Below are 16,480 nucleotides of genomic sequence, written 5' to 3' on the forward strand. Positions count from 1 at the left end.
ATATAAGGCTATATTGGTCCGGTCCTTATAAGGCTATATTTTTAGGGTCCATATAAGGCTATATTGGGCTGGTCCATATAAGGCTATATTGGTCCGGTCCATATAAGGCTATATTGGTCCGGTCCTTATAAGGCTATATTTTTATGGTCCATATAAGGCTATATTGGTCTGGTCCATATAAGGCTATATTGTTCCGGTCCATATAAGGCTATATTGGTCCGGTCCATATAAGGCTATATTGGTCCGGTCCATATAAGGCTATATTTTTCAAGTCCATATAAGGCTATATTGTTCCGGTCCATATAAGGCCATATTGTTCCGGTCCATATAAGGCTATATTGGTCCCGTCCATATAAGGCTATATTTTTCCAGTCCATATAGGCCTATATTTTTCCGGTCCATATAAGGCTATATTTTTCCCGTCCATATAAGGCTATATTTTTCTGGTCCATATAAGGCTATATTGGTCCGGTCCATCTAAGGCTATATTTTTCCAGTCCATATAAGGCTATGTTGGTCCGGTCCATATAAGGCTATATTTTCCCAGTCCATATAAGGCTATATTAGTCCGGTCCATATAAGGCTATACTGTTCCGCTCCATATAAGGCTATATTGGTCCTGTCCATATAAGGCTATATTTTTCCGGTCCATATAAGGCTATATTGGTCCGGTCCATATAAGGCAATATTTTTCCGGTCCATATAAGGCAATATTTTTCCAGTCCATATAAGGCTATATTGGTCCGGTCCATATAAGGCTATATTTTTCCGGTACATATAAGGCTATATTGGTCCGGTCCATATAAGGCTATATTTTTCCGGCCCATATAAGGCTATATTGGTCCGGTCCCTATAAAGCTATATTTTTCCAGTCCATATAAGGCTATGTTGGTCAGGTCCATATAAGGCTATATTGGTCTGGTCCATATAAGGCTATATTTTTCCAGTCCATATAAGGCTATATTGGTCCGGTCCATATAAGGCTATATTTTTCCAGTCCATATAAGGCTATATTGGTCCGGTCCATATAAGGCTATATTTTTCCGGTCCATATAAGGCTATACTGTTCCGGTCCATATAAGGCTATACTGTTCCGTTCCATATAAGGCTATATTGGTTCGGTCCATATAAGGCTATATTTCTCCGGTCCATATAAGGCTATATTGTTCCGGTCCATATAAGGCTATATTTTTCTGGTCCGTATAAGGCTATATTGGTCCTTTCCCTATAAGGCTATATTTTTCCCGTCCATATAGGCCTATATTTTTCCGGTCCATATAAGGCTATATTTTTCCCGTCCATATAAGGCTATATTTTTCTGGTCCATATAAGGCTATATTGGTCCGGTCCATATAAGGCTATATTTTTGCAGTCCATATAAGGCTATATTGGTCCGGTCCATATAAGGCTATATTTTTCCGGTCCATATAAGGCTATATTGGTCCTTTCTATATAAGGCTATATTGGTCCGGTCCATATAAGGCTATATTTTTCCGGTCCATATAAGGCTATATTTTTCCGGTCCATATAAGGCTATATTGTTCCGGTCCATATAAGGCTATATTGGTCCGGTCCTTATAAGGCTATATTTTTAGGGTCCATATAAGGCTATATTGGTCCGGTCCATATAAGGCTATATTGTTCCGGTCCATATAAGGCTATATTGGTCCGGTCCATATAAGGCTATATTTTTCGGGTCCGTATAAGGCTATATTGGTCCGGTCCTTATAAGGCTATATTTTTAGGGTCCATATAAGGCTATATTGGGCTGGTCCATATAAGGCTATATTTTTCCGGTCCATATAAGGCTATATTGGTCCGGTCCTTATAAGGCTATATTTTTATGGTCCATATAAGGCTATATTGGTCTGGTCCATATAAGGCTATATTGTTCCGGTCCATATAAGGCTATATTGGTCCGGTCCATATAAGGCTATATTTTTCAAGTCCATATAAGGCTATATTTTTCCGGTCCATATAAGGCCATATTGTTCCGGTCCATATAAGGCTATATTGGTCCCGTCCATATAAGGCTATGTTTTTCCAGTCCATATAGGCCTATATTTTTCCGGTCCATATAAGGCTATATTTTTCCGGTCCATATAAGGCTATATTGGTCCTGTCCATATAAGGCTATATTGGTCCTTTCTATATAAGGCTATATTTTTCCCGTCCATATAAGGCTATATTTTTCTGGTCCGTATAAGGCTATATTGGTCCTTTCCCTATAAGGGTATATTTTTCCCGTCCATATAGGCCTATATTTTTCCGGTCCATATAAGGCTATATTTTTCCCGTCCATATAAGGCTATATTTTTCTGGTCCATATAAGGCTATATTGGTCCGGTCCATATAAGGCTATATTTTTGCAGTCCATATAAGGCTATATTGGTCCGGTCCATATAAGGCTATATTTTTCCGGTCCATATAAGGCTATATTGGTCCTTTCTATATAAGGCTATATTGGTCCGGTCCATATAAGGCTATATTTTTCCGGTCCATATAAGGCTATATTTTTCCGGTCCATATAAGGCTATATTGTTCCGGTCCATATAAGGCTATATTGGTCCGGTCCTTATAAGGCTATATTTTTAGGGTCCATATAAGGCTATATTGGTCCGGTCCATATAAGGCTATATTGTTCCGGTCCATATAAGGCTATATTGGTCCGGTCCATATAAGGCTATATTTTTCGGGTCCGTATAAGGCTATATTGGTCCGGTCCTTATAAGGCTATATTTTTAGGGTCCATATAAGGCTATATTGGGCTGGTCCATATAAGGCTATATTTTTCCGGTCCATATAAGGCTATATTGGTCCGGTCCTTATAAGGCTATATTTTTATGGTCCATATAAGGCTATATTGGTCTGGTCCATATAAGGCTATATTGTTCCGGTCCATATAAGGCTATATTGGTCCGGTCCATATAAGGCTATATTTTTCGAAGTCCATATAAGGCTATATTTTTCCGGTCCATATAAGGCCATATTGTTCCGGTCCATATAAGGCTATATTGGTCCCGTCCATATAAGGCTATGTTTTTCCAGTCCATATAGGCCTATATTTTTCCGGTCCATATAAGGCTATATTTTTCCCGTCCATATAAGGCTATATTTTTCCAGTCCATATAAGGCTATATTGGTCCTTTCTATATAAGGCTATATTTTTCCGGTCCATATAAGGCTATATTTTTCCGGTCCATATAAGGCTATATTTTGCCGGTCCATATAGGGCTATATTTTTCCGGTCCATATAAGGCTATATTGGTCCGGTCCATATAAGGCTATATTTTTCGGGTCCATATAAGGCTATATTGGTTCTTTCTATTTAAGGCTATATTTTTCCAGTCCATATAAGGCTATATTTTTCCGGTGCATATAGGGCTATATTTTTCCGGTCCATATAAGGCTATATTGGTCCGGTCCATATAAGGCTATATTTTTCCAGTCCATATAAGGCTATATTGGTCCGGTCCATATAAGGCTATATTTTTCCGGTCCATATAAGGCTATATTGGTCCCGTCCATATAAGGCTATATTTTTCCAGTCCATATAAGGCTATGTTGGTCAGGTCCATATAAGGCTATATTGGTCCGGTCCATATAAGGCTATATTTTTCCAGTCCATATAAGGCTATATTGGTCCGGTCCATATAAGGCTATATTTTTCAAGTCCATATAAGGCTATATTGGTCCGGTCCATATAAGGCTATATTTTTCCCGTCCATATAAGGCTATACTGTTCCGGTCCATATAACGCTATATTGGTCCGGTCCATATAAGGCTATATTGGTCCGGTCCATATAACGCTATATTTTTCCGGTCTATATAAAGCTATATTGGTCCTTTCTATATAAGGCTATATTTTTCCGGTCCATATAAGGCTATATTGGCCCGGTCCATATAAGGCTATATTTTTCCGGTCCATATAAGGCTATGTTGGTCCGGTCCATATAAGGCTATGTTGGTCCGGTCCATATAAGGCTATATTTTTCAAGTCCATATAAGGCTATATTTTTCTGGTCCATATAAGGCTATATTTTTCAAGTCCATATAAGGCTATATTGGTCCTGTCCATATAAGGCTATATTTTTCTGGTCCATATAAGGCTATATTTTTCCCGTCCATATAAGGCTATATTTTTCTGGTCCATATAAGGCTATATTTTTCCCATCCATATAAGGCTATATTGGTCCGGTCCATATAAGGCTATATTTTTCAAGTCCATATAAGGCTATATTTTTCCAGTCCATATAAGGCTATATTTTTCCAGTCCATATAAGGCTATACTTTTCCCATCCATATAAGGCTATATTTTTCTGGTCCATATAAGGCTATATTTTTCCGGTCCATATAAGGCTATATTGGTCCTGTCCATATAAGGCTATATTTTTCCCGTCCATATAAGGCTATATTGGTCCGGTCCATATAAGGCTATATAGGTCCGGTCCATATAAGGCTATATAGGTCCGGTCCATGTAAGGTTATATTGGTCCGGTCCATATAAGGCTATATTTTTCCGGCCCATATAAGGCTATATTGGTCCTCTCCATGTAAGGCTATATTTTTCCAGTCCATATAAGGCTATATTGGTTCTTTCTCTATAAGGCTATATTTTTCCAGTCCATAAAAGGCTATATTGGTCCGGTCCATATAAGGCTATATTTTTGCAGTCCATATAAGGCTATATTGGTCCGGTCCATATAAGGCTATATTTTTCCGGTCCATATAAGGCTATATTGGTCCTTTCTATATAAGGCTATATTGGTCCGGTCCATATAAGGCTATATTGGTCCGGTCCATATAAGGCTATATTTTTCCGGTCCATATAAGGCTATATTGTTCCGGTCCATATAAGGCTATATTGGTCCGGTCCTTATAAGGCTATATTTTTCTGGTCCATATAAGGCTATATTGGTCCTTTCCATATAAGGCTATATTGTTCCGGTCCATATAAGGCTATATTGGTCCGGTCCATATAAGGCTATATTTTTCGGGTCCGTATAAGGCTATATTGGTCCGGTCCTTATAAGGCTATATTTTTAGGGTCCATATAAGGCTATATTGGGCTGGTCCATATAAGGCTATATTTTTCCGGTCCATATAAGGCTATATTGGTCCGGTCCTTATAAGGCTATATTTTTATGGTCCATATAAGGCTATATTGGTCTGGTCCATATAAGGCTATATTGTTCCGGTCCATATAAGGCTATATTGGTCCGGTCCATATAAGGCTATATTTTTCAAGTCCATATAAGGCTATATTGTTCCGGTCCATATAAGGCCATATTGTTCCGGTCCATATAAGGCTATATTGGTCCCGTCCATATAAGGCTATATTTTTCCAGTCCATATAGGCCTATATTTTTCCGGTCCATATAAGGCTATATTTTTCCCGTCCATATAAGGCTATATTTTTCTGGTCCATATAAGGCTATATTGGTCTGGTCCATCTAAGGCTATATTTTTCCAGTCCATATAAGGCTATGTTGGTCCGGTCCATATAAGGCTATATTTTTTGTGTCCATATAAGGCTATATTAGTCCGGTCCATATAAGGCTATACTGTTCCGCTCCATATAAGGCTATATTGGTCCTGTCCATATAAGGCTATATTTTTCCGGTCCATATAAGGCTATATTGGTCCGGTCCATATAAGGCTATATTGGTCTGGTCCATATAAGGCAATATTTTTCCGGTCCATATAAGGCTATATTGGTCCGGTCCATATAAGGCTATATTTTTCCGGTCCATATAAGGGTATATTGGTCCGGTCCATATAAGGCTATATTTTTCAGGTCCATATAAGGCTATATTAGTCCGGTCCATATAAGGCTATATTTTTCCCATCCATATAAGGCTATATTGGTCCGGTCCATATAAGGCTATATTTTTCCGGTCCAAATAAGGCTATATTGGTCCTTTCTATATAAGGCTATATTTTTCCGGTACATATAAGGCTATATTGGTCCGGTCCATATAAGGCTATATTTTTCCGGCCCATATAAGGCTATATTGGTCCGGTCCATATAAAGCTATATTTTTTTTCAGTCCATATAAGGCTATGTTGGTCAGGTCCATATAAGGCTATATTGGTCTGGTCCATATAAGGCTATATTTTTCCAGTCCATATAAGGCTATATTGGTCCGGTCCATATAAGGCTATATTTTTCCAGTCCATATAAGGCTATATTGGTCCGGTCCATATAAGGCTATATTTTTCCGGTCCATATAAGGCTATACTGTTCCGGTCCATATAAGGCTATACTGTTCCGTTCCATATAAGGCTATATTGGTTCGGTCCATATAAGGCTATATTTCTCCGGTCCATATAAGGCTATATTGGTCCGGTCCATATAAGGCTATATTTTTCCGGTCCGTATAAGGCTATATTGGTCCTTTCCCTATAAGGCTATATTTTTCCCGTCCATATAGGCCTATATTTTTCCGGTCCATATAAGGCTATATTTTTCCCGTCCATATAAGGCTATATTTTTCTGGTCCATATAAGGCTATATTGGTCCGGTCCATATAAGGCTATATTTTTGCAGTCCATATAAGGCTATATTGGTCCGGTCCATATAAGGCTATATTTTTCCGGTCCATATAAGGCTATATTGGTCCTTTCTATATAAGGCTATATTGGTCCGGTCCATATAAGGCTATATTGGTCCGGTCCATATAAGGCTATATTTTTCCGGTCCATATAAGGCTATATTGTTCCGGTCCATATAAGGCTATATTGGTCCGGTCCTTATAAGGCTATATTTTTAGGGTCCATATAAGGCTATATTGTTCCGGTCCATATAAGGCTATATTGTTCCAGTCCATATAAGGCTATATTGGTCCGGTCCATATAAGGCTATATTTTTCGGGTCCGTATAAGGCTATATTGGTCCGGTCCTTATAAGGCTATATTTTTAGGGTCCATATAAGGCTATATTGGGCTTGTCCATATAAGGCTATATTTTTCCGGTCCATATATGGCTATATTCGTCCGGTCCTTATAAGGCTATATTTTTATGGTCCATATAAGGCTATATTGGTCTGGTCCATATAAGGCTATATTGTTCCGGTCCATATAAGGCTATATTGGTCCGGTCCATATAAGGCTATATTTTTCAAGTCCATATAAGGCTATATTGTTCCGGTCCATATAAGGCCATATTGTTCCGGTCCATATAAGGCTATATTGGTCCCGTCCATATAAGGCTATATTTTTCCAGTCCATATAGGCCTATATTTTTCCGGTCCATATAAGGCTATATTTTTCCCGTCCATATAAGGCTATATTTTTCTGGTCCATATAAGGCTATATTGGTCCGGTCCATCTAAGGCTATATTTTTCCAGTCCATATAAGGCTATGTTGGTCCGGTCCATATAAGGCTATATTTTTCGTGTCCATATAAGGCTATATTAGTCCGGTCCATATAAGGCTATACTGTTCCGCTCCATATAAGGCTATATTGGTCCTGTCCATATAAGGCTATATTTTTCCGGTCCATATAAGGCTATATTGGTCCGGTCCATATAAGGCAATATTTTTCCGGTCCATATAAGGCAATATTTTTCCGGTCCATATAAGGCTATATTGGTCCGGTCCATATAAGGCTATATTTTTCCGGTCCATATAAGGCTATATTGGTCCGGTCCATATAAGGCTATATTTTTCCGGTCCATATAAGGCTATATTGGTCCTTTATATATAAGGCTATATTGGCCCGGTCCATATAAGGCTATATTGGCCCGGTCCATATAAGGCTATATTTTTCCGCTCCATATAAGGCTATATTGGTCCGCTCCATATAAGGCTATATTGGTCCGGTCCATATAAGGCTATGTTGGTCCGGTCCATATAAGGCTATATTGGTCCGGTCCATATAAGGCAATATTTTTCCGGTCCATATAAGGCAATATTTTTCCGGTCCATATAAGGCTATATTGGTCCGGTCCATATAAGGCTATATTTTTCCGGTCCATAGAAGGCTATATTGGTCCGGTCCATATAAGGCTATATTTTTCCAGTCCATATAAGGCTATATTTTTCTGGTCCATATAAGGCTATATTTTTCCCATCCATATAAGGCTATATTGGTCCTGTCCATATAAGGCTATATTTTTCTGGTCCATATAAGGCTATATTTTTCTGGTCCATATAAGGCTATATTTTTCCCATCCATATAAGGCTATATTGGTCCGGTCCATATAAGGCTATATTTTTCTGGTCCATGTAAGGCTATATTTTTCTGGTCCATATAAGGCTATATTTTTCCCATCCAATTAAGGCTATATTTTTCTGGTCCATATAAGGCTATATTTTTCCCATCCATATAAGGCTATATTTTTCCGGTCCATATAAGGCTATATTTTTCCTGTCCATATAAGGCTATATTGGTCCTGTCCATATAAGGCTATATTTTTCCGGTCCATATAAGGCTATATTGGTCCGGTCCATATAAGGCTATATAGGTCCGGTCCATATAAGGCTATATTTTTCCGGTCCATATAAGGCTATATAGGTCCGGTCCATATAAGGTTATATTGGTCCGGTCCATATAAGGCTCTATTTTTCTGGTCCATATAAGGCTATATTGGTCCTTTCCATGTAAGGCTATATTGGTCCGGTCCATATAAGGGTATATTGGTCCTTTCCATATAAGGCTATATTTTTCCAGTCCATATAAGGCTATATTGGTCCTGTCCATATAAGGCTACATTTTTGCAGTCCATATAAGTCTATATTGGTCTGGTCCATATAAGGCTATATTTTTCCCGTCCATATAAGGCTATATTGGTCCGGTCCATATAAGGCTATATTTTTCCAGTCCATATAAGGGTATATTGGTCCGGTCCATATAAGGCTATATTTTTCCAGTCCATATAAGGCTATATTGGTCCTGTCCATATAAGGCTATATTTTTGCAGTCCATATAAGGCTATATTGGTCCTTTCCATATAAGGCTATATTTTTGCAGTCCATATAAGGCTATATTGGTCCTGTCCATATAAGGCTATATTGGTCCGGTCCATATAAGGCTATATTTTTCCAGACCATATAAGGCTATATTGGTCCGGTCCATATAAGGCTATATTTTTCGGGTCCGTATAAGGCTATATTTTTACGGTCCATATAAGGCTATATTGGTCCGGTCCTTATAAGGCTATATTTTTAGGGTCCATATAAGGCTATATTGGTCCGGTCCATATAAGGCTATATTGGTCCGGTCCATATAAGGCTATATTAGTCCGGTCCATATAAGGCTATATTTTTCCAGTCCATATAGGCCTATATTTTTCCGGTCCATATAGGCCTATATTTTTCCGGTCCATATAAGGCTATATTTTTCCCGTCCATATAAGGCTATATTTTTCTGGTCCATATAAGGCTATATTGGTCCGGTCCATATAAGGCTATATTTTTGCAGTCCATATAAGGGTATATTGGTCCGGTCCATATAAGGCTATATTTTTCGTGTCCATATAAGGCTATATTAGTCCGGTCCATATAAGGCTATACTGTTCCGCTCCATATAAGGCTATATTTCTCCGGTCCATATAAGGCTATATTGTTCCGCTCCATATATGGCTATATTTCTCCGGTCCATATAAGGCTATATTGGTCCGGTCCATATAAGGCTATATTTTTCCGGTCCATATAAGGCTATATTTTTCCGGTCCATATAAGGCTATACTGTTCCGCTCCATATAAGGCTATATTTTTCCGGTCCATATAAGGCTATATTGGTCCTTTCTATATAAGGCTATATTTTTCCGGTCCATATAAGGCTATATTGGTCCGGTCCGTATAAGGCTATATTTTTCCAGTCCATATAAGGCTATGTTGGTCCGGTCCATATAAGGCTATATTTTTCCGGTCCATATAAGGCTATATTGGTCCTGTCCATATAAGGCTATATTTTTCTGGTCCATATAAGGCTATATTTTTCCCATCCATATAAGGCTATATTGGTCCTGTCCATATAAGGCTATATTTTTCTGGTCCATATAAGGCTATATTTTTCTGTTCCATATAAGGCTATATTTTTCCCATAAATATAAGGCTATATTGGTCCGGTCCATATAAGGCTATATTTTTCTGGTTCATATAAGGCTATATTTTTCTGGTCCATATAAGGCTATATTTTTCCCATCCATATAAGGCTATATTTTTCCGGTCCATATAAGGCTATATTTTTCCAGTCCATATAAGGCTATATTTTTCCTGTCCGTATAAGGCTATATTGGTCCTGTCCAGATAAGGCTATATTTTTCCGGTCCATATAAGGCTATATTGGTCCGGTCCATATAAGGCTATATAGGTCCGGTCCATATAAGGCTATATAGGTCCGGTCCATATAAGGTTATATTGGTCCGGTCCATATAAGGCTATATTTTTCCGGCCCATATAAGGCTATATTTTTCCCATCCATGTAAGGCTATATTGGTCCGGTCCATATAAGGCTATATTGGTCCGGTCCATATAAGGCTATATTTTTGCAGTACATATAAGGCTATATTGGTCCTGTCCATATAAGGCTATATTTTTGCAGTCCATATAAGGCTACATTTTTCTGGTCCATATAAGGCTATATTGGTCCGGTCCATATAAGGCTATATTTTTCCAGTCCATATAAGGCTATATTGGTCTGGTCCATATAAGGCTATATTTTTCCGGTCCATATAAGGCTATATTGGTCCGGTCCATATAAGGCTATATTTTTCGGGTCCGTATAAGGCTATATTGGTCCAGTCCATATAAGGCTATATTTTTCCGGTCCATATAAGGCTATGTTGGTCTGGTCCATATAAGGCTATATTTTTCCAGTCCATATAAGGCTATATTGGTCCTTTCTATATAAGGCTATATTTTTCCAGTCCATATAAGGCTATATTGGTCCGGTCCATATAAGGCTATATTTTTGCAGTCCATATAAGGGTATATTGGTCCGGTCCATATAAGGCTATATTTTTCGTGTCCATATAAGGCTATATTAGTCCGGTCCATATAAGGCTATACTGTTCCGGTCCATATAAGGCTATATTTCTCCGGTCCATATAAGGCTATATTGTTCCGCTCCATATAAGGCTATATTTCTCCGGTCCATATAAGGCTATATTGGTCCGGTCCATATAAGGCTATATTTTTCCGGTCCATATAAGGCTATACTGTTCCGCTCCATATAAGGCTATATTTTTCCGGTCCATATAAGGCTATATTGGTCCTTTCTATATAAGGCTATATTTTTCCGGTCCATATAAGGCTATATTGGCCCGGTCCATATAAGGCTATATTTTTCCGGTCCATATAAGGCTATATTGGTCCGGTCCGTATAAGGCTATATTTTTCCAGTCCATATAAGGCTATGTTGGTCCGGTCCATATAAGGCTATATTTTTCCGGTCCATATAAGGCTATATTGGTCCTGTCCATATAAGGCTATATTTTTCTGGTCCATATAAGGCTATATTTTTCCCATCCATATAAGGCTATATTGGTCCTGTCCATATAAGGCTATATTTTTCTGGTCCATATAAGGCTATATTTTTCTGTTCCATATAAGGCTATATTTTTCCCATCAATATAAGGCTATATTGGTCCGGTCCATATAAGGCTATATTTTTCTGGTTCATATAAGGCTATATTTTTCTGGTCCATATAAGGCTATATTTTTCCCATCCATATAAGGCTATATTTTTCCGGTCCATATAAGGCTATATTTTTCCAGTCCATATAAGGCTATATTTTTCCGGTCCATATAAGGCTATATTTTTCCTGTCCGTATAAGGCTATATTGGTCCTGTCCAGATAAGGCTATATTTTTCCGGTCCATATAAGGCTATATTGGTCCGGTCCATATAAGGCTATATAGGTCCGGTCCATATAAGGCTATATAGGTCCGGTCCATATAAGGTTATATTGGTCCGGTCCATATAAGGCTATATTTTTCCGGCCCATATAAGGCTATATTTTTCCCATCCATGTAAGGCTATATTGGTCCGGTCCATATAAGGCTATATTGGTCCTTTCCATATAAGGCTATATTTTTGCAGTCCATATAAGGCTATATTGGTCCTGTCCATATAAGGCTATATTTTTGCAGTCCATATAAGGCTACATTTTTCTGGTCCATATAAGGCTATATTTTTCCAGTCCATATAAGGCTATATTGGTCTGGTCCATATAAGGCTATATTTTTCCGGTCCATATAAGGCTATATTGGTCCGGTCCATATAAGGCTATATTTTTCGGGTCCGTATAAGGCTATATTGGTCCAGTCCATATAAGGCTATATTTTTCCGGTCCATATAAGGCTATGTTGGTCTGGTCCATATAAGGCTATATTTTTCCAGTCCATATAAGGCTATATTGGTCCTTTCTATATAAGGCTATATTTTTCCAGTCCATATAAGGCTATATTGGTCCGGTCCATATAAGGCTATATTTTTCCGGTCCATATAAGGCTATATTGGTCCGGTCCTTATAAGGCTATATTTCTCGGGTCCACATACGGCTATATTTCTCCGGTCCATATAAGGCTATATTGGTCCGGTCCATATAAGGCTATATTTTTCCAGTCCATATAAGGCTATATTTTTCCGGTCCATATAGGGCTATATTTTTCCGGTCCATATAAGGCTATATTGGTCCCATCCATATAAGGCTATATTGGTCCGGTCCATATAAGGCTATATTGGTACTTTCTATATAAGGCTATATTTTTCCGGTGCATATAAGGCTATATTTTTCTGGTCCATATAAGGCTATATTGGTCCGGTCCATATAAGGCTATATTTTTCCGGTCCATATAAGGGTATATTGGTCCGGTCCATATAAGGCTATATTTTTCGGGTCCATATAAGGCTATATTGGTCCTTTCCATATAAGGCTATATTTTTCCGGTCCATATAAGGCTATATTGGTCCGGTCCATATAAGGCTATATTGGTCCGGTCCATATAAGGCTATATTTTTCCGGTCCATATAAGGCTATATTGGTCCGGTCCATATAAGGCTATATTTTTCCGGTCCATATAAGGCTATATTGGTCCGGTCCATATAAGGCTGTATATTTCCAGTCCATATAAGGCTATGTTGGTCAGGTCCATATAAGGCTATATTGGTCCGGTCCATATAAGGCTATATTTTTCCAGTCCATATAAGGCTATATTGGTCCGGTCCATATAAGGCTATATTTTTCAAGTCCATATAAGGCTATATTGGTTTGGTCCATATAAGGCTATATTTTCCCGTCCATATAAGGCTATACTGTTCCGGTCCATATAAGGCTATACTGTTCCGGTCCATATAAGGCTATATTGGTTCGGTCCATATAAGGCTATATTTTTCCGGTCCATATAAGGCTATATTGGTCCTTTCTATATAAGGCTATATTTTTCCGGTCCGTATAAGGCTATATTGGTCCTTTCCATATAAGGCTATATTTTTGCAGTCCATATAGGCCTATTTTTTTCCGGTCCATATAAGGCTATATTTTTCCTGTCCATATAAGGCTATATTTTTCTGGTCCATATAAGGCTGTATTTTTCCGCTCAATATAAGGCTATATTTTTGCAGTCCATATAAGGGTATATTGGTCCAGTCCATATAAGGCTATATTTTTCGTGTCCATATAAGGCTATATTAGTCCGGTCCATATAAGGCTATACTGTTCCGCTCCATATAAGGCTATATTTCTCCGGTCCATATAAGGCTATATTGGTCCGGTCCATATAAGGCTATATTTTTCCGGTCCATATAAGGCTATATTGGTCCGGTCCATATAAGGCTATATTGGTCCTTTCTATATAAGGCTGTATTTTTCCGGTCCTTATAAGGCTATATTGGCCCGGTCCATGTAAGGCTATATTTTTCCGGTCCATATAAGGCTATATTGTCCGGTCCATATAAGGCTATATTTTTCCAGTCCATATAAGGCTATGTTGGTCCGGTCCATATAAGGCTATATTTTTGTGGTCCATATAAGGCTATATTTTTCTGGTCCATATAAGGCTACATTTTTCCCATCCATATAAGGCTATATTGGTCCTGTCCATATAAGGCTATATTTTTCTGGTCCATATAAGGCTATATTTTTCCCATCCATATAAGGCTATATTGGTCCGGTCCATATAAGGCTATATTTTTCTGGTCCATATAAGGCTATATTTTTGTGGTCCATATAAGGCTATATTGGTCCTGTCCATATAAGGCTATATTTTTCCAGTCCATATAAGGCTATATTGGTCCTGTCCATATAAGGCTATATTTTTGCAGTCCATATAAGTCTATATTGGTCTGGTCCATATAAGGCTATATTTTTCCCATCCATATAAGGCTATATTGGTCCGGTCCATATAAGGCTATATTTTTCCGGTCCATATAAGGGTATATTGGTCCGGTCCATATCAGGCTATATTTTTCCGGTCCATATAAGGCTATATTGGTCCGGTCCATTTAAGGCTATATTTTTCAGTCCATATAAGGCTATATTGGTCCGGTCCATATAAGGCTATATTTTTCAAGTCCATATAAGGCTACATTTTTCTGGTCCATATAAGGCTATATTGGTCCGGTCCATATAAGGCTATATTTTTCCAGTCCATATGAGGCTAAATTGGTCCGGTCCATATAAGGCTATATTTTTCGGGTCCGTATAAGGCTATATTTTTACGGTCCATATAAGGCTATATTGTTCCGGTCCATATAAGGCTATATTGGTCCGGTCCATATAAGGCTATATTTTTCCGGTCCATATAAGGCTATATTGGTCCTTTCCATATAAGGCTATATTAGTCCGGTCCATATAAGGCAATATTTTTCCGGTCCATATGAGGCTATATTTTTCCGGTCCATATAAGGCTATATTGTTCCGGTCCATATAAGGCTATATTGGTCCGGTCCTTATAAGGCTATATTTTTAGGGTCCATATAAGGCTATATTTTTCCGGTCCATATAAGGCTATATTGTTCCGGTCCATATAAGGCTATATTGGTCCGGTCCATATAAGGCTATATTTTTCCGGTCCATATAAGGCTATATTGGTCCGGTCCTTATAAGGCTATATTTTTAGGGTCCATATAAGGCTATATTGGGCTGGTCCATATAAGGCTATATTGGTCCGGTCCATATAAGGCTATATTGGTCCGGTCCTTATAAGGCTATATTTTTATGGTCCATATAAGGCTATATTGGTCTGGTCCATATAAGGCTATATTGTTCCGGTCCATATAAGGCTATATTGGTCCGGTCCATATAAGGCTATATTTTTCAAGTCCATATAAGGCTATATTGTTCCGGTCCATATAAGGCCATATTGTTCCGGTCCATATAAGGCTATATTGGTCCCGTATATATAAGGCTATATTTTTCCAGTCCATATAGGCCTATATTTTTCCGGTCCATATAAGGCTATATTTTTCCCGTCCATATAAGGCTATATTTTTCTGGTCCATATAAGGCTATATTGGTCCGGTCCATCTAAGGCTATATTTTTCCAGTCCATATAAGGCTATGTTGGTCCGGTCCATATAAGGCTATATTTTTCGTGTCCATATAAGGCTATATTAGTCCGGTCCATATAAGGCTATACTGTTCCGCTCCATATAAGGCTATATTGGTCCTGTCCATATAAGGCTATATTTTTCCGGTCCATATAAGGCTATATTGGTCCGGTCCATATAAGGCTATATTGGTCCGGTCCATATAAGGCTATATTGGTCCGGTCCATATAAGGCTATATTTTTCCGGTCCATATAAGAGTATATTGGTCCGGTCCATATAAGGCTATATTTTTCAGGTCCATATAAGGCTATATTAGTCCGGTCCATATAAGGCTATATTTTTCCCATCCATATAAGGCTATATTGGTCCGGTCCATATAAGGCTATATTTTTCCGGTCCAAATAAGGCTATATTGGTCCTTTCTATATAAGGCTATATTTTTCCGGTACATATAAGGCTATATTGGTCCGGTCCATATAAGGCTATATTTTTCCGGCCCATATAAGGCTATATTGGTCCGGTCCCTATAAAGCTATATTTTTCCAGTCCATATAAGGCTATGTTGGTCAGGTCCATATAAGGCTATATTGGTCTGGTCCATATAAGGCTATATTTTTCCAGTCCATATAAGGCTATATTGGTCCGGTCCATATAAGGCTATATTTTTCCAGTCCATATAAGGCTATATTGGTCCGGTCCATATAAGGCTATATTTTTCCGGTCCATATAAGGCTATACTGTTCCGGTCCATATAAGGCTATACTGTTCCGTTCCATATAAGGCTATATTGGTTCGGTCCATATAAGGCTATATTTCTCCGGTCCATATAAGGCTATATTGGTCCGGTCCTTATAAGGCTATATTTTTAGGGTCCATATAAGGCTATATTTTTCCGGTCCATATAAGGCTATATTGTTCCGGTCCATATAAGGCTATATTGGTCCGGTCCATATAAGGCTATATTTTTCCGGTCCATATA

The sequence above is a fragment of the Phalacrocorax aristotelis genome, chromosome 27 (genome assembly GCF_949628215.1).
Source record: "Phalacrocorax aristotelis chromosome 27, bGulAri2.1, whole genome shotgun sequence".
Taxonomy (NCBI): domain Eukaryota; kingdom Metazoa; phylum Chordata; class Aves; order Suliformes; family Phalacrocoracidae; genus Phalacrocorax; species Phalacrocorax aristotelis.